The sequence below is a fragment of the Marmota monax genome, unplaced genomic scaffold (genome assembly GCF_021218885.2).
Source record: "Marmota monax isolate L192 unplaced genomic scaffold, Marmota_monax_Labrador192_F-V1.1 WCK01_AAM20220418_F8-fsc00017, whole genome shotgun sequence".
Taxonomy (NCBI): Eukaryota; Metazoa; Chordata; class Mammalia; order Rodentia; family Sciuridae; genus Marmota; species Marmota monax.
The window spans coordinates 23,355,167-23,374,655 of NW_026695241.1; the positions used below are offsets into that span (position 1 = coordinate 23,355,167).

The window sequence follows — 19,489 nt, forward strand, 5'->3', positions numbered from 1 at the left end:
AATCCTAACACCACTGACATCTAACCTCAAAAAAGTCTCATTCAGCTTTGTTTTAATGACTACAATAGGTTTTTTGGACAGGAACTGATAACTAAAGAAAAACATGTCCAAGACTGTCTGCATTTCACATGTTATTTATCTCCACTGGGACCAAGAGATATAAAGTGTAATTCTAGGCTCTTTTGCCTCCTACCTCTGCAAGTGCCAAGGGCTGTATTCCATAGGCCTGTGAAGGAGTTTTGAATTCCCCAGCAAGTTTTTTTCTGCAACAGGAGAATGTGGCACCTCTGATTGGAAACTGTCCCTACTGACTTCATTTCTTCCTCAGAAAAGGGCTACTGCAACTATGGATACAAACATCTATATCTATTTAATATCTGTCATCTAATACTTCTGAATTCATTTGGGCTCTAAGAGTCTCAATTCTACATAGCAGAAATTATTTTGCCTAATTGCTTAGCCTAACAAGTGAGCTCATAACCATCAAGAAAAACTGTTCCATCATAACAGCAGCGCCAGGGAAGGGCTCCTACAAGCATATTTGTTGGTTTTCCAAGGGTTTTTACCTGCCTACATTGTCTCAGGTATATTAGATATCAGCAACATCCTTCACTCTGACTTGATAGGTAGTTTCCACGAGAAAGCCAATTTCATTTTATACTCACTTTAAAAATCCCATCAGATTACAAGAAACTACAAACAAACATAAAATGATTAAATTTTACCAGTTTTCAAAACTTACATGTTGATTACTCTTTAAAAATTGTTTCCTTGGAAACATATATAAAACTACAAACTATCCAAAATACCACTAAGGTCTTGTGAATAATGCATAAATTACCCCTTCATAACAGATATTATACTGCAAAATGATATACTAAACTGTAAGATGCTAAATATTTTCAGAGACAGAATAACACTGTGAAATTTCTCATAGTACAAAAATCCAATCTGAGGACTTTTTGAACTCAAGCACTCTATGCACAGAATTTATATGCCCACTTACTACTATAAACTGGCTCTAATGACAGTGATATGGAGAAGGTTCTAAAGGATATTCCAACAGCTACCTCCATGTGCAACATGCCATATGTTACTCTATATTATTTTCTATATTATTTTACTCTATATTATTTTCAAAAGTGTGTGAGGAGCCACAGAAACATAGGCTGTCATCCTAATGATGATCAAATTTTTCAAATAATCGTTTTTCCTCACATTTCCCTTTTCATTTAAATGTTTAAATGTTTATTTAAACAAAATAACAATTTTTCATAATTAATTACTAGAATTAGAAAAATTCCAAGTTGTCAGGGGGACAGGGTCTTCATTACTGCTCCATGGTTTGGCAAAACTTTGTATACTTCCATCTATACTCTGGGCTTTCAGTCAAGTTAATGAAATCTTGGCTAGAAAGCAGATATGTTAATTTAGGATAGTGACCCCTTTCTAAAGCAAAAGAGAATGGTAATATTACATGCTTTGAATTTTTTAAACTATCCCATGAGATTTACACTAGTTACTTCTGTGCTATTTGGTTATTTTATCTAAAAAGAACTAAAGAATGCTACTAATATTTTGAAGCAACATATCAAAAAAAAAGGGCATTTTAAAATCTTTATCATTAACTAAAACCTACAGAACTGGGAGAAAGGGATCTTAATTTAAAATTTAATCAGTTTTTCCATCAACTATAATGGCTGTTCCACAGAAACAATTACCCAAAATCCATCCAGTGTTCATTCAACAAGTACTCACTTGGTACTTACCATGTCCCAGACACTATACCTTGCCAGGAAGAGATGATGTTAAACAAGACAAACAGCGCCTGACTGCAATGACCGTACAGATGGTGCCTGCACCAGCACCTGCAGGCTCACCTAGAAAATGTGCTTCCATATCAGTCCTAACTAGTTTTGAACAAAGTTTCCCTAACAAATAGGGAAATTTAGCCAGGCATGGTGGCACACACCTATAATCCCATCTATTCAGGAGGCTGAGACAGGAGGATTGCAAGTTCAAAGACAGCTGCAGCAACTTGGCTAGACCATGTCTCAATAAAATAAAAGGAGATGGGGACAGAGCTCAGTAGTAGAGTAGTTTGCTTTAAGCATGCACAAGCCCTTGGGTTCCATCCCCAGTATCACAAAAAATTAAATAAAATAAAATGGAAAATTTTGATTAAGAAGCATAAAAGAATGATCCTTTTCAAATAAAAGTCTGATGGCTACATTTTTATAAATAATCTACACAGCTAAAGGTTCACAGAACCCTTTGGGAACTTCTGGGCAGAAACACAAGGACAGAGGTCACCAAGAAGGTCATCAGAGTTGGCTCTTTTCTGGGACTAAGGAAGCCAGACTAGGGAAGGCCACATGGGATCCCATCTAAATGTTCTGGCCAACCATATGCCCTATGGAAATAACTCCCTGTGCAAGACTCTGAATCTGAAAAAAGACTCATAAATAATCTCCATCTGTGACAGACTTAATGGCAGTCAGTATATGTAAAGTTACAGAAATATCATTATTCAAATAGACTTATGACAACACCAGGTTTCCAATCAACTCATAGCTATTAACTCACCAAGCTGACAAGATTCTGAAAACTTTAAAAAAAAAAAAAAAAACAGAATTCTAGCCCATAAAACAACTAAGTTCAGTGATCTTTCCTAAATGGTAAGCCTAAGATTTTATTTTATACTGAATCTTGACTTTCCTTAGCGATCTCTGTTCAAAAATGTCTTTAAAACTTCAGCTGCATGCAAAAATATAGCCAAAGACAAAATTCAAGTTCAGGAAGAGAAAAAAGAAATATCGGTCACCTTTACCTGCCCCTAAACCTATTTCATCAATTTATCCCTAATACAATTTGCCTTACATTTCCTTGTATTTGTTTCTCATCTTCTTACTTCTGCTCCAGGATCAAAGGCTCCAAGGGACAAGACCTGTATGTGATTAGCCTTTCTTTCCAACTCTTCTTTCATTCCCATCTGCTTAGAATAGGAATTAAATGAATTAAAAGGGAGTGCTAAGTTTCTAAAAATAAATTAGTCATCCATGAAGTAATTCAACATCTCATGGTTCCTCTGCCAAGTGATTCATCATCTCTAAGACTCCAAAGTCATGATTTGAATAGGTCTAAACAGCTTTCTCAAATCTAGGTAGAGATTCAACAACCTCATAGTTTAAAAAAAAGAAAAAAAAAAGTATTACCTGAATGAGGTTTTTATTAATGGTAATAAAACAACAGAAAACAGTGAACTGGAACTAAAAATGGGGAGGTGGGGTCTTTCTGCACTATCAAACTGTATAATGTCCATGATACTTTTTTTATTTTTTTAAATATTTTGTTTGAGTTATAATTGGACACAATACCTTTATTTTATTTTTATGTGGTGCTGAGGATCAAACCTAGCGCCCTGCATGTGCTAGGCAAGTGTTCTACTGCTGAGCCACAATCCCAGTCCCTGTCCATGGTACTTTAATATTCTTTTCTCCTCCATCCAAAACTTTTCTTAGAAAAATCATGTTATACATTTCCTACTCATAGATTAGTTATAAAAATAAACTAGCATACATTAGGCTGAATGGTTTTAAATTACTAACCAGATTAATCAAATTAATGAAAGTTCATAATATGTTTTGACCTCACTGCAGTCCACATCATGTGTATATATCATCTCATTAAAACATTTATTTTCTACCTATAATTGTAAACCTATAATAAAAACTGAATGCTCTGCCCCATCTTTTTTTTCTTTTCTTTTCTTTTCTTTGGTACCGGGGATTGATTAACCCTACTAAGGATTAACTGGATGGGTAACTGAAGTGCTAGGGTGCTGCTGGAGGAGATGGGAGTTGGGGTGGGGCTTTGGGGTATATATATTTGTATCTGGCACGTGGAGATCCCTTCCTCTGCTTTCTGATCATCCTGTGAGCCACTTCCCTCCACTATGGTCTTCTGCCATGATGCTCAGCCTCACCTTGAGCCCGAGGAATGGAGCCTTCTATCCATGGACTGAGACCTCTGAAACCATGAGCCCCCAAATAAAGATTTCCTCCACGTGCATCTTATCAATGAGGCCCACACTCTATGGGCAGTGACCTTGCGTTCTCCTTTTGTAGCACCTTCTGTTACTCTCATTATCACCTTACCTTTTAGTCATTAAATTCTGTTAGAGAAGATGTGAAACTTTGCAGAACTGGTTCATAACCCATGCTGGGCACTTAATTTGATTCTCCACCATTTTAGTTAAAAGAAAATCTCTTCAACATAGTAATTCTTTAGATAAACATGTTGGATCAGTTATTTTTTTTCCTCTCAAACTTAACTCATCACCCACATCTCCCCTAATTCTGATACTCCCCTTTCCCATGTGGAAAGTCACCACTGAGCCATGGTTCCTGACCAGTGCACGAGGAGTGTGCTGGTGATGAGGTGCTGCTGCCCCAGAGCAGCCAACATGAAGAATCCTTTCCTCCACAAGATAAGATTGCCTCCACTCGCTTTTATCACCCTTTCATCTGCTCCTCATTCTTTGAGTGGTGTGGCCTCTTATGTCTCAGAGTCTCCCCCACCTCATATCTTTACAATCTTAATTTCTACTCCAGAGGAGTCCTTCACACAGTAAATATTTATGCACAATGTGTTGAAGGGGACATGATAACTTTAGTACCAAAAAGACTCGAACCAAAATTATATCAGAAAACAGAAATTGCTTTGTACAGAGCCCTCTAGAAAATAATTCCCTTCTTTGTCTCAGCATCAGGCTGAAGGGAAAAAAGAGAGCCATCTGGTAACTGGGCAGTAGGGAAGCAAGGAGGCAGATTTGGCATGTTAAGCCACTAAGTAACTATCAGATTAGTGCCTGGGGTTTGGGTCTTGCTCTTCTGTGTTTCTGCTGCAGCTCTGTACCTCCTTCTTAGAAAAGCTGGAAAGTCGTGGGCTGGTTACTATGGGAATTGATGGGTGCTGCTGGCAGAGGGAGAAGGAAAGTTCCTGGAATTGATCCAGAAATCCTAGGCGAGCAGGGCTTTTTTCCTTCTCTGGCTTCCATGCCTGCAGGTCTTCAAATTGATTAACTAACTCCATATTAGCTAGGGAAAACCTTTCCAGGACTTCCCTGGGGTCACAAAGAGGATTGAGCTGCCCTCACCAGGAAGACTTTCCAAAAGGTGCTAGTGTGACCCCTGAATCTGTGTTAGCAGTTGGCTTCTCAGGCTTCAGTATGCTCAAAATTAAACTCAAGCCTTCTGTTTTTCTGTACACTGTCAAGGAATGTGCTGAGACAGGAAGTGGGGAAGTCGGTGTTTAATTCCTGCGTCACAGCTGGGCATGGTGGTATGCACATGCCTGTATTCCCAGCAACTTGGTAGGCTGAGGCAGGAGGACCACAAATTTGAGGCCAGCCTGGCAACTTAGCGAGGCCCTAAGCAACTTAGTGAGACCCTGTCTCAAAGCAAAAAGTAAAAAGGGCTGGAGATGTAGCTTGGTGGTAAAGCATCCCCGAGTTCGATCCTCAGTATCAAAGATGGGGTAGAGCTGGGCGTGGTGGTGTGCACCTGTAATCCCAGCAGCTGGGGAGGCTGAGGTAGGAGGATTGTGAGTTCAAAGCCAGTCTCATCAACTTAGTGAAGCCCTATGCAACTAAGTGAGACCCTGTCTCTAAATGAAATATAAAAAGGGCTGGGGACATGATCAGTGGTTAAGCGTCCCTGGATTCAATCCCAAATAGGGATTAACTGAGTGGTAACTGAAGTGGTAGGGTGAATCCCAACCATTTCTTCACCGAACCTTCTTGCATTGTCTCACCTGTGAGCTTTTGGGGGACATCTCACATCCAAACCATAACAGGGGAGATGCCAAGTAAAGCCCCTACAGGGTTACAGCACATGCATGTGCACATTCTGAATTCTAACAGGTACATTCCTAAATTTTCTCATGAGGATACCACAGCAATACCAATAAGAACTTTAAACTTTTACCTGCTGCATGCATGGCACCTTGCTAATTATTACTGCATATAATAATAAAATAAAAAGACCCTAAAATATGATCAGCATAACTAAAAGTGTAAGGGAAATGGAAGAAAATATATGAAAACATGAATGTTTGTTGTGATAGGAAGGTGGGAATATCAGTAACTGTCCTTTATTTTATTCGTAATGAATCTTTTTATAATAAATTTTCCTTTAAAAGCTGAGAAGATAAGAAATACTTGAGCTATTAAAAAAAATTGCCTGGGGGAATCAGTGCTCTAAAAAAAATCTAAATTGACATGTAAATTTACCACAACCCCAATAAGATGAAAGGAATAGTCTTTCAGAAATTCAGAAGCTAAATCTACAGTTCATATGGAAAAGCAAAAGAGCAAGAATAATTAGGGTAAATATAAAAAAGCAGAGTAATGAGGGGGGATCTAGGCTTAATAGTAAAAGTGCTGTGAATCTGTAATAATTAAAAAGGTGTGAAAGTGGTTCATGAGAAAGCCATCCAATCAATGGATACATGAAGAAATCCAAACATATCTCAGAGAAATTGATATAAGATAAAATATAACACTTAATCAAGAAAAAAAAAAAACTCTTAAAAAATGGTGCTGGCACAACACACAGCCAAGCAGAGGACAGAACAGGCACTGACTCACAGCAAACTAAACCCAAATTGATTAAAATATGTAAACATAAAAACAGAAACCACAAAGGTATTAAAATAAAGCAGGAGACATTTTTCACAATTTTGGTGAGATTACAAACTTTCTAAGTAAGACATAAAATCCAAAGTCCATAAAGCAAAAGATTAATAAATTTGTAAATTTTATACCTGTAAAAGTTACCATAAACAACAAAACTCAAACCCAGTGGGAAAAAATTATCAACTCCTATGACAAATTTTCTATTGCTAATTTTCTTTTTACATATAAGCTCATCTCAATAGATAAATGGGCAAAGGAACACAAGTGTTGATTCTCAAAAAGGGAAACTATTCTTAAGCACATAATAATGTGTTTAGCTTCATTTATGGCAAGAGATATGTACAGCAGATGACAGTGAGATTCCATTTTCTGCCACTGAAAATGGAAAGATCAAACAGTTAAATCAAGCTGCATACGCATAGTCTCAGCTACTTGAAAAGGTAGGAAAACAGCTTGAACTCAGGAGTTCAAGCCAGCATGGCTAATACGGCGAGACTCCATCTCAAATAAATCAAATCTAAAATTAAATCGCACACTACTGGCAAGGGGAAAGAAGAAGATATAATTTGTCAATGAAAGTATAAATGTGTATCACAGAATAAAAAATAAAAGATCAATACCTAAAAAGGGAGTCTGGCAATACTTAAAGACATATATTCTTTGATCTAGAAATTCCCACATATAGACCATTTGCTTGCAAGTTCAATTATAGCCACTATCTTAGTCTGTTTTCTATAACAAAATGCCTGAGGCTGGGTAATGTACAAAGATAAGAGCTCACAGTTTTGTAGGCTGAAAGTTCAAGGTCAGGTGGCATCATTACTACAGAGTCTGTTAAGGGCCTTTTGGCCACATCCTAACAAGGCAGACTCCACTGTGATGACAGCACATGTAAGAGAGAAAGAGCAATCACATGGTAAGACAAGAAGCAAAAGAGATACAGGGGCAAGGCTTGCTCTTTTTATAATGGCTCCCTCCTATGAGAACTCACCCACTCTGCAAGACCAGCATGATTTCCTTCTGAGGGCAATGCCCCTATGACCTGCTTGCTTTGCACTAGGCCCCCATCTCTTAAAAGTTCTTAAATGTTCTCAACATGTCACACTGGGGACCAAGCTTCCAGCACATCAATCTTTGGGGGACACACACAAGCCATATCCAAATCACAGCAACTGGTAGCATTGTTAATAATATCAAAAGACAGAAACAACTCAAAGGCCATCATTAAAAGAGTTAATAATAAACAACCATAAAGTGGAAGCAGAACAAATATATAGTTTGATATGCTACCATTTGTGTAAAAGTAAAATTTTTAAAGCACACATATATATACACTATGGCATTTCTAGATTTAATCCTAAAAAAGAGAAAGATATTAGTGGAAAAATTGGTGAGATGCTAATAGCACGTATACAGTTTAGTTGCATAGTACAACCTTGAAATTGTATTCCATGAGCATATAACAGTTATTTTAAAGCAACAAAGTTTTGGTTAAAAAAAAAAATCTTAATTACTTTTTGATTAAACTACTTCACTCATGGTACTCTTAACCTTCTACAAACTGCTAATGAGAAACATTAAGAATCTACGTATTTTGCTTCATTACTTTAAAATTCCTCACTTATTGCTCCTAAATATCATATATCTCACCTACTAGATTTTAGGTCCTTATTTTAGTCAGCTTTTTTCATCACTGTGACTAAAAAGACCCAACCAGCACAATTATAGAGGAGGAAAAGTTTACTTGAAGGCTCAGTCCATAAAGGCTGGCTCCATTTCTCAGAGATCAAGGTGAAGCTGAACATCATGGCGCAAGAGTGTGGCAGAGGGAAGGAGCTCACATGATGATCAGAAAGCAGAGAGAAAGAAAGTCTCCACTTGCCAGAAACAAATATATACCCCAAAGCTATGCCCCAATTCCCACCTCCTCCAGGCGTACCCTACCACTTCAGTTACCACTCAATTAATCCCAATCGGGGGAATTAATTCACTGATTGGGCTAAGATTCTCACAATGCAATCATTTCTCCTCTGAACCTTCTTGTATTATCTCACATGTGAGTTTCTGGGGGACACCTCACATCCAAACCATAACACTCCTTAAAGGAAGGAGCTGCGTCATCTCTGTACTTAAAGACTCTGGAGATCATCTGCTATATGAGAGTTTAACAAATGAAAGCCAAAATTAATATCCTCAGGCCTAGAGGCTGGGGATGTAGCTCAGTGGTAGAGTACTTCCCTAGCATGTACAAAGTACTGGGTTCAATCCATGGGTACTGGAGATTGAACCCAGGAGTGCTTTACCACTGAGTCACACCCCCTGCCCTTTTTAATTTTTATTTTGAGACAGGCTCTCACTAAGTTGCTTAGGGCCTCACTAATTTGCTGAGGCTGGCCTCGAACCTATGATCCTCCTGCCTCAGCCAATAGAGTTGCCAGGGTTCCAAATGGGCATCACCACATCTGGCAAAAAAAAAAAAAAAAAAGCAAACTTTGTGTTCCAAATACCTAAACAATTTTTCTAAGGGTTCCCTTTGATCCTTAGTGAAAATGACATGGAAGAAAAAAGAAGCAAGAGACAGAGAGGACAGGATGCACACTGAGGATGTGGGTGGGGAAAAAAACAGTCATTTTAGATATACTACCCTCTAACTTAACTTCCTAAACAGGTTGCTCTGTGCTGGAGGCAATGGTAACAGAGTGACAGAGAAGATATAATCCTTACAATAGGAGTTGGGCATAATTAATTCAAAGTCAACACTTGAAAAGGTAAAACTAGAAAACTGCCTCAGATTTGAGAGTGTTTTCTACAAGGGCTAATAAAATGTTTCTCAAAGAAAAGTTCCCTATTTTCAAGAAAAGAACAGGACAAAAGTCCAGTTTTGACAAAGTTTTGCTTTTCTTTAATAGCTTCTCAGAAAAGCCTCATGGGCAGCACACTTTAAAATGTCCAAACAAAAGATTCTAGCTTCAAACTCCACAAATAACCTAATTTCCTAAACATCCAAAACCCAAAAGGAGGATTAAAATTTAGGAAATATTCTTTTGAGTTCCCTGAAAGGGTAAAGAAATGCTACTTTCCCCCAAAGTATCATCCTGTACTCAGAGCTCAGGGCCTCGGTGTCCACATTATACTGCAAACCACCTGCCTTCGATGGGTATCCATTTCCCATTCATAAAATAAACACATCTCAACCAAGGTTCCTTCCAGGCCTAAATTCTATTTTTGCTTCTTTCCTCAAACTACCAGACTGAAAGGATTGTTAAGGTCTTGTATCAAATACACATCCCAACACATGCATTTGTGTGTGCTGAGGGGAGGAGATGCCTGTTAATATTTACTTTCTATTTCCATAAGAGCCCAACACAAAAAAGCAAAATATCTGTTTGGTGAGAGCATTACACAAGCATTTATCAAATAAGAGGGAAAAGAATTTATTCAACAGTATGTTGAAGTAAAACTGGAATGTGTATGCTATTCAGTGAAACACTGATTGTCCATTCATCCATGGTTAGGGAGATGAAAGCTTCTGAGCTCCCATGTGATTTCATGTAGTAGTCCACATATAAATTCTTCTAGATAGCTTTAGGAATATATTCTGTCACTTGATATTTTCATTTTGTTCCCATGTTGCATAGCATGGAAGAAAGATGAGAACTATAAGAAGAATGCTCACGGTATGTAATGACAGCTGACTTGTCAGTAAACCGTCTTCTTCTAACTTACTTGATATACCCCTTTAGCTCTAGACTACTGGCTTGCAAGATGATCATATGAAAAGCAGAATAAGAGGTCTGTAAGTAAGTTAGTATGATAAAACATAATATGGTGGAGATTTAATAATCTCCATCAGCTGAAATTTTCGTTCTCAAAACACATAACACTAGGATGTTAACAAATATGGCTTTGTTCTATAGGAGATCTTTTTATGATACAGGCCCTTTGAAAATAATATGAGAATACAGAAGAATTTTCTACAGTGAAAGGTAAGTGTGAGTTGATAAGGATGTGAAATAATATCCATCTGTGAAGATAAACTTTTAAGAAGCCTTCCTGGGGAAATGAATTTGAACACATGTCAAAGAAGAATTAGAGAAGTGACAGGTGGCGGGAGAAGAAGGAAACTGAAGGCATAAAAAATGATCTGGGCAAAAGCAGCCACTGTGGTTTCTTGAGAGATTAATCAGTTTGAACAAACAGAAAGGGGAGAAAGCACACATATGAACATGAGCCTCAGTTTTCCCCTCTGTTACAGAGAGGCTGTACAAAATGGCTACCCCTGGTCCTGTCCAATGACAGCCTGCTTCCTAGGAAGCCCTGCACTGTGCACCTGCCTCTTCCACCATCCTGAAGGGCTCCTGGCTCAATGGCCTTATTGGATAGATGAATAGATTAAGGCTCAGAAAACTGAAAAGGTCTCCAGCTAGAGGGTTTTTGAAACAAACAAAAAAAGGACAGGAAAACAACTGTGGAAAAAAGAAGTGGCGTATGAAGAATGCCAGTTTCAAAAATCAGAACTTCTGTACATAATTTATCAATGAAATAAATATTGCACATTTTTATGATCTTAAAAGATATAAAGGAATAAAGAATCTTCCCTGTCACACTGTTCAAAACAAAGGGAAACTAAGAGTCCTTTAAGGGAAACTGAAAGTGGTGTTGTGCCTCCTCCTGCCCCAGCAGGACTAGAACTGCACCGTGATTCTCTGCTGCAGCGTCCATAATGAGCAGGTATGGTGCTGGACACACATATTACCCAGTCATTAGCACAGACACTGTCAGTTAAAAGAAGAGTCCTTCCAAATTCAGAAGCACCCTCACTCCTAGCAAAGCCTGTGTACGGATTCAAAACAAGGTGCAATTTTATGCAAAAGCTCAGTGGTCACTATAATGATTTACTAGTATTCATTTAACTGCAGAATTCACTATTTCTAAATGTTTCTATGTCTAGCAGCAAAGTACAGTACAATAAATAAAACTAGTCTTGAGGGCTAGAAACACTGCTTAGTGGTTCAGCACTTGCCTAGCATGTGTGAGGCCCCAGGTTTGATCCCCAGTATCAAAAAAAAAAAAAAAGGAAAAAAATCTAGTCCTTAAACAATTCAAAGCCAAGGGCTGGGGCTGTAGCTCAGTGACAGAGTTGCTTGCCTTGCATGCGTGAGTCACTGGGTTTGATCCTCAGCACCACATAAAAAAAAACAAATAAAATAAAGGCATTCTGTCCATCTACAACTACCAAAAAAAAATGAAATTCAAAGCCAAGTAGTACAAGTTAATGAGATCTACTTATTTGCAAACAAGAAGTCATTTCTTCAAACTTAGTTCTAACACTTACCATTTCACTACATGAACATTTGGGATTAAAAAAAAAAAAATCTATCCTCTCCTGGTGGGAGCTGATCTAATAAAACAATTAGAGAATATGATAATAGCCCACAGCCTGACAACTGCATAGAGAAACCTGCCATGTGCACAGGCCAAGAGGCAAGGATGTTGTCTACAGACTCTGTAATCAGGAACCACAGGAAATACCCTGCAATTTTAGCAAAGAAAAAAAAAATGAGAGGAAAGCTATGGCATATCCCTAAATAATCTACAAAATATTAGGCAGCAGTTAAAAAGAATGAACTAGATTTATTTAACTAAGATGGACAGAACTCCAAAGCATGTTATTGAAAGAAACAAAGTATAAATATTAAGTACAATGCCAATTAAGTTTTAAAAGTACAAAAATGCTTTTATAAATAAAAATGAAAATGTTAAGTCAACAAAACATTTACATTTGGAAGGCAAGTAGAAGACCAGGAAGGGGAAGGCCTGGAATAAAGAAGTACATACATCTAATAAATGGGTCCACTTATTCTACTTAAAGAGACTTTCTGAAATATCTCCTAAGAACTTTTCAGGGTTATTAAGTGACTTAGGATTCAAAAATACAGTAAAATAAAGATAATATTTCTGCAACTATTGCTAAATTAAAATCTAACCAAAGATCAGATTCTGGGAAGATCAAGAGTAGGAAGAACCAGGGAACTGGTTCCGCACCCAGACAACAATTACACTAAAAAAATTGCCTGATGGAACTATTTTGAGGCTCTGGACATAAGGACATAGCTGTGGTTAATTTTGATCAATATCAGCTCTTCACATAGTCACAGCTACATATCCCCTATGCCCAGCCCTGTGGCAGATAGTTGTACAGCTTGCAGGAGCTAGGGTGAGCAAAAAGGACACGCTCCTCTAAATATCTAGCATCTGTGTTCTGATTTGCACAAGGATGGCCACTGGCTGCTTGGGATCACAGAGATGCAGTGTCAATTTAAAGATGCTGAAAGAATTGAAGATGTGTAAAAAGTCAATAAATGATATATGAAGAAAATGAAAACATCAATAAGGATATAGAAACTCTAATGAAACCAAAAAGAAATTCTGGAGCTGAAAAGAATAATAATAGAAATGAAAAATTCACCAGAGGCATTTAAAGACAGTTTTGAAGACACAGAAGAAAAGCATGAGCAGCAGGAGATCAAGATGGTGGAACAGAACAGGTCACTCTCCAGGCTGCCCTATGGCATGAAACCAAGAAAGCAAGGAGTCAGCTTCTCAGAAATGTGGGTGGAAAAGGGGAGCGGGGGAGGGCCTTCACTGGGAATTAATACTGGACATTCAAAGCAGATCAGGTGGGAGATAACAGAATAATGAAGAACTCCCCCACCTACATCCACCACTGCCAGTGCCTGCCAGAGCAGTCCCTTCACCCACCAAGTGGAGGGATAGCAGAATAAAGGGAAACCGTGTTTTCAGAACTTGTGGCATGTCTTAGTAAGGAAAGACCAGAGATCAAAGACCCTGGCAGAACTGATGCAAAAGGTGTGCTGCAGGATACTGTCCTGTGGGAAAGAAGCCTTTTCTCTCTGGCTGCCCCTGGACAAAACAGGAAGAAGACATCTTGTAGCCGCTCAGCAGGGGCCTGCGGCTGTGGGTGCCAAGTTCTGGCAAACCAGAGCTGGATCCGAAAAACAGGCCTGACAAACTCACACCAAAAGTCATAAAACCTGCCTAAAAGGAGAAAATCAGATGCAGAGAGAGTCTTACACAGGGAATATGGATCGTGGAAAGTCACCCAGCTCCCCGCTCCCCGCTCCCCCTTGAGTCTGACCACAAGCAGGCCCAGCGAGGAATGACTTGGTTTGTAGACTGAACCTAAGAGTCCAGGAAAGGTGGAGTCCATGAGTGTTGGAGGGGGTGAAGGCTGGCTCCTCCCCCACATGAGTGGAACCCAGGGAAGATTCCTGGAGTGCAGTATCCCAGCACAGATGGGCAGCAGCTGGATGGGTCCTGGAGATGCGCCCACTTAAAAACTTCAGACCATTCAATGAAGAGCCTGCACCTATGGAGACCCAAACCCTGCCTTCGGAAGCTCACCTCTGGAACTCTACTCACAGAAAACTACAGCAACCCCACCCTGAGGGTGGAGCAGATATCACACTCCAGCCCACTCCACCTAACACAGGAGAAGGGAAGCTGAGAACTTCTGAACTCCCACTGGCAACAAGAGGAGCCACTCAAAAAGAGAAAGGATTGACAGCCTGCAGTCACTACTTACATACACACTATATACCTCAAGAAGAAACAGAAAGACAGACATTTGGGAACAGACAAAGAACATTTATTCTCATTGGCAATTTTTGAACACTGCAATAGAAGGAATTCCTTAACTTTTCATTGAGAAGGGTTTTGTTTGTTTTGGTTTTATTTTTTTTACTTTTTTTAAGGAGTTACTGGTTTTTTTAAAAATATTTATTTTTTAGGTGTAGATGAACACAACACAATGCCTTTATTTTTTTATTTGGTGCTGAGGATCGAACCAGGGTCCCGCCCGTGCTAGGCGAGCGCTCCACCACTGAGCCACAATCCCAGCCCAGTTTTTGTTTTTATTAATTGCTTTTATTTTTAAAATAAATGACAGCGGAATGCATTACAATTCTTATTACATGTATAGAGTACAATTTTTCATATCTCTGTTTGTATATAAAGTATATTCACACCAACTCATGTCTTCATACATGTACTTTGGATAATGATCCATCACATTCCACCATCATTGCTAACCCCCTGCCCCTTCCCTTTCCCTCCCACCCCACTCCCCTATCTAGAGTTTGTCTATTCCTCTCATGCTCCCTCTCCCTATCCCACTACGAGTCAGTCACGTTATATCAGAGAAAACATTCGCCATTTGTTTTTTTTGGGACTGGCTAACTTTACTTAGCATTATCTTCTCCAACTGCATCCATTTACCTGCAAATGCCATGGTTTTATCCTCTTTTACTGATGAGTAATATTCCATTGAGGTTTTTTTCCCCTGTTTAATTATGACCTGAATGGTTCATGGACACTTATACATAAACATATATGTCTCTTTATTCTAATTTCTTGCATTTTTTTGAAGGCAGTTATTTGTCATGGCTTACTCATTTGAGGGCTAGGATGTTTCATTACTATATTTCTCTTTTTGTTTTGTTTGTTTTGTTTTCTGTCTGCTTCCCTTAATTCTCCTTCTCTCTTTTCTTTTGCTAACAGTCAAACATTATTGTTCTCTCTTTCACTCCTCCTTTAAGTTTTACTTCTATTTTCTCTTCTTCTCCCTCATAATCATCACATCCTATACCTTTTCTGTTCTCTCCCTCTCCACTTTTTGAAATTGCAAACCTTTTGTAAACTTGCTGTTTTTAATGTGGTCAATAACTGATCACATCATCTCTGTATATGTGGCAATTAACATGCTAAATGTCACAGAAGAAACTATTTGGTTTTATGCAGTATATCATTGGTGTTGGTTGTTGTTATTATTTGTTTATTGAGGTACTTGGAATCTTCAGGGACAGTATAAGTTCACAGGGTAGAAATCCTACTGCCTCAGATCCTTACTGTTAGATGGGTAGGCACACAAACAATATGAAAAAGCAAGGGAACAAATCACCCCAAACAAGCCAAAATGCCTCAATTATAGAATCCTTTGACACAACAATGAAAGAAATGTCAGAGAAGAAATTTAGAAAGTTCCTAGTTAAACTGATCTGGAAGTTAAAGACCTCCTCAATAAAGAGAGAGTCCGAGGATCAAATGGAAATCCCCAAAATGAAAGAATCAATAAATCAAATTTAAAATTCAATAGAAAGCATCACCAGCAGACTATACCACTTGGAAGACAGAGTTTCAGGCAAAAAAGACAAAATATATAATCTTGAAAATAAAGTTGACCATGGAGAAAAGATGTTAAGAGGCCATGAAAAGAAAGTTCACAAAATTTGAGACAACATGAAAAGATCAGACCCACATCAAGGCACACTACTATGAAAATACAGAATAAGGATAGAATTTTAGAGGCTATTAGAGAAAAATTACAGGTAACATTTAGAGGGAAACTGATCCCTAGATCTCAGCTCATCTCTCAACCCAGTCCTTCAAATTATTGTCAAAATGGCCATACTACCCAAAGTGCTATAGAGATTTAACTCAATGCCTTTTAAAATTGCAATGACGTAATAGACAAACTCTGGAGAGGGCAAAGGGGTTGGAGGGGAAGGGAGAGGGCATGGGGTAATTAATGATGGTGGAATATGATGATCATTACTATCCAAAGTACATGTATGAAGACACGAATTGGTGTGAATATACTATGTATACAACCGGAGATATGAAAAATTGTGCTCTATATATGTAATAAGAATTGTAATGCATTCTGCTATCATATATGAATAAAAAAATTTAAAAAAAACAAAAAAAACACAAAGTACTTACAAAAAAAATTGCAATGACATTCTTCATTGAAATAGAAAAAGGAGTCATGAAATACATCAGGAAAAATAAGTACTCCTCAATAAGATTATCATATTTCTCATCAGAAATTTTGGAGACTAGAAGATACTTTGCAAATATATTCAAAGCCTAAAATAAAGGAGGAGTGGAGGAACCTGTTAGTTCACATGTCCAGCAAAACTGTCCTTCAAACCCAAGAGAGAAATTAAGACATTCCCAGATAAACTAGAACTGGGGAAATGTTGCCAAGAGGAGTCCTGCAGGGTGAAAGGAAAGACACTAGGCAGTAATTTAAAACTATATAAAGAAATAAACACCTCAATAAAGGTAAATATTTGGGCAATAAAAACTCACATTATTGTAACAATAATAAATAACTGCACTTTTTATTTTTTACATGATTTAAGAGACTAACACGTGTTGTGAAAAATAGTCTAAAAGCTATATTATTTAACTCTACTTTTCCCCCCTTTCAGTACTAGGGATTAAACCCAGGTCGTGTGCATACAAGGTGATTGCTATACAACTGAGCTATCAGCACCCTTTTTTTTTTTTTTTAGTCCAAGTCCTGCTAAATTGTCCATGCTAGCATCAAATGCATGATCCTCCTGCCTTAGGCTTCCAAGCACTGGTGTGCCATGTGCCTATAAACTCACATTTTGTTTTTTACATGATTTAAGAAACAAATGTACTAATCTCTTATTAGTTCATTATTAGTTAATACTATTAGGCACACAGTGTATAAAGATGCCCTTTTGCGACAGCAAAACTCAAAGGGATAGGGTCAGAACTTAGAAGAGCTGGGTTTTTGTATGTTATGGCACTTAAGCTGGTATAAACTTTAGGATGTTATAACTTTAGGATGGCAAATCTAATTTCCATGGTAACCACAAAGAAAATAGCTACAGATTATATATGTAAGTCAAAATGAGAAAGGAACATAAAGATTTCACTACAGAAAAAAATCAACTAAATAAAAAAGAAGATAGCAATATAAAAAATGAGGGACAAAACAGCTACAAGCATACAGAAAACAACCCAATATAACAGAGCTGAAGTCCTTCCTTATCAGTAATTACTGGAAGTGGAAATGGATTAAACACTCCAGTCAAAAAACAGTGAATAGCAGAACTGATTTAATAAAACAACAACAAAAAAAAAAAAAAAAAAAAAAAACATGATCAACTATCCAACTACATGCTACCTACAAGACACACAAAAGTAAAGGAACAGAAAAAGGTATTTCAAGTAAATTGAATACTAAACAAAAGAGAACAGGGGTGATTATACTAACACTAGAAAAATAGGCCTTTTTTTGGGGGGGGGGGGGCGGGACCAAGCTACATCCCCAGTCCTTTTTCATTTTTTATTTTGAGAAAGAGTCTAAGTTGCTGAGGCTCTCACAAGTTACTGAGGCTGGCCTCAAACTTGAAATCCTCTTATCTCAGTCTCCTGAGTCACTGGGATTACAAGCAAGTGCCACTATGTCCTGCCAAAATAGATAGAATCAAGAATTTACGTGAGACAAAGAAGGATACTGTGTATTAATAAATGGCTCAATACAGTAAGAATATAATTATTAAAATTATATATAATTTTAAAAATTTATGCACCTAATGACACAACAGAAAATACATAAAACAACCTGACAAACAAGGAAGAAATACACAGTTCTACAACAGTAATTGTGGACTTTATCATTATTTTTTATTTTTATGTGGTGTTGAGGATCGAACCCAGCGCCCCGCGCATGCCAGGAGAGCACGCTACCACTTGAGCCACATTCCCAGCCCTTCAATTGTGGACTTAATATCTTACTCTTAACAAAGGGTAGAACAAGTAGACTGAATGTAAGTTTAAAAAAAATTAAAAAGGACATAAGAAACGAACTAGACCTAATAGACATATACAGAACACTCTAGACAACAACAAAGAATACTCACTCTTCTCAAATACACATGACATGATTTCCAGAATAAAACATATATTAGGCCATGAACTAAATCAACAGATCTTAAAAGATAGACAGCATACAAAACATCTTCTCCATCTAAAACAGGATGAAGTTAGAAATCAGTTACAGAAGTACAACTGGAAAATGTACCAAACTGCAGAAATTGAACACCATATTCTTAAACAACCAATGAAGCAAAGAAGAATCACAGAGAAAATTTTAAAAATACTTAGAGATAAATGAAAATGAAAACACAGCATGCTAAAACTATGCAGAAATGCAGGACTAAGGGGTGATTTATAGCAATAAATACTTACATAAAAACCAAAATCTGAAATCAACCAAGGTACTTTATAATTTCCAAAACCATAAAGAGAACAACAAATTAAACTAAAGTAAGCTAGCAGAAGGAAGAAAATAATAAATATTAGAGCAGAGATAAACAAAACAGCAGAAAAACAAGGGGGAAAAAAATCAGTGAAATCAAAAGTTCACCCTTTAGACAAATCAACACAATAGACAAAAGTTTAGATAGATGTTCTAACAAAAAAAAAAAAAAAAAAAGAGGGAAAATTCATATGACTAAAGTTAGAAATGAAAGTGAGGGTATTACTACTGATTCCCCAGAAATAAAAAGGATTTTTAAGAATCAACAATTGCATGCCAACAAATAGGATAACTTATATTAACAGAATGAAGAGGGAAAAAATCCCCCACAATAATCTTAATTGATGTAGAACAAAGGCATTTGATAAAATTCAGTTCCTTTTCAGGGTAAAAGTATTCAAAAAATTAAGAATAGGAAGAAACCAGCTCAACATAATGAAAGCAATACATACGAAACACCCAGAATAAACATCAGCCTCTGGTGAACAACTCAAAATTTTTCTTCAAAGATTAGGAACAAAAGGCAAGAGTGCACACATTTACCACTTCCACTCAGCCCAGTACCAGTAGTTCTAGCCAAAGCAATTAGATGAGAAAAAAAAAAAACAAATGCATTCTATTTGGAAAGGAAA

General features: G+C 37.5%; 1 protein-coding gene across 14 annotated transcripts in view; it reads right to left on the reverse strand.

The window, feature by feature from the left end:
- Sipa1l1 (signal induced proliferation associated 1 like 1) overlaps nt 1-19,489 on the reverse strand; it is a 367,512-nt gene that overhangs the window by 250,752 nt on the left and 97,271 nt on the right. The window contains exon 3 of one of the 14 annotated variants that reach the window (XM_058577714.1): nt 7,479-7,571. The exons of the other annotated variants lie outside the window; for them this stretch is intronic. The gene's annotated coding sequence lies outside the window, so the exon portion shown is untranslated. The remainder of the gene's footprint in view (nt 1-7,478; nt 7,572-19,489) is intronic. 14 annotated transcript variants of the gene reach the window in all.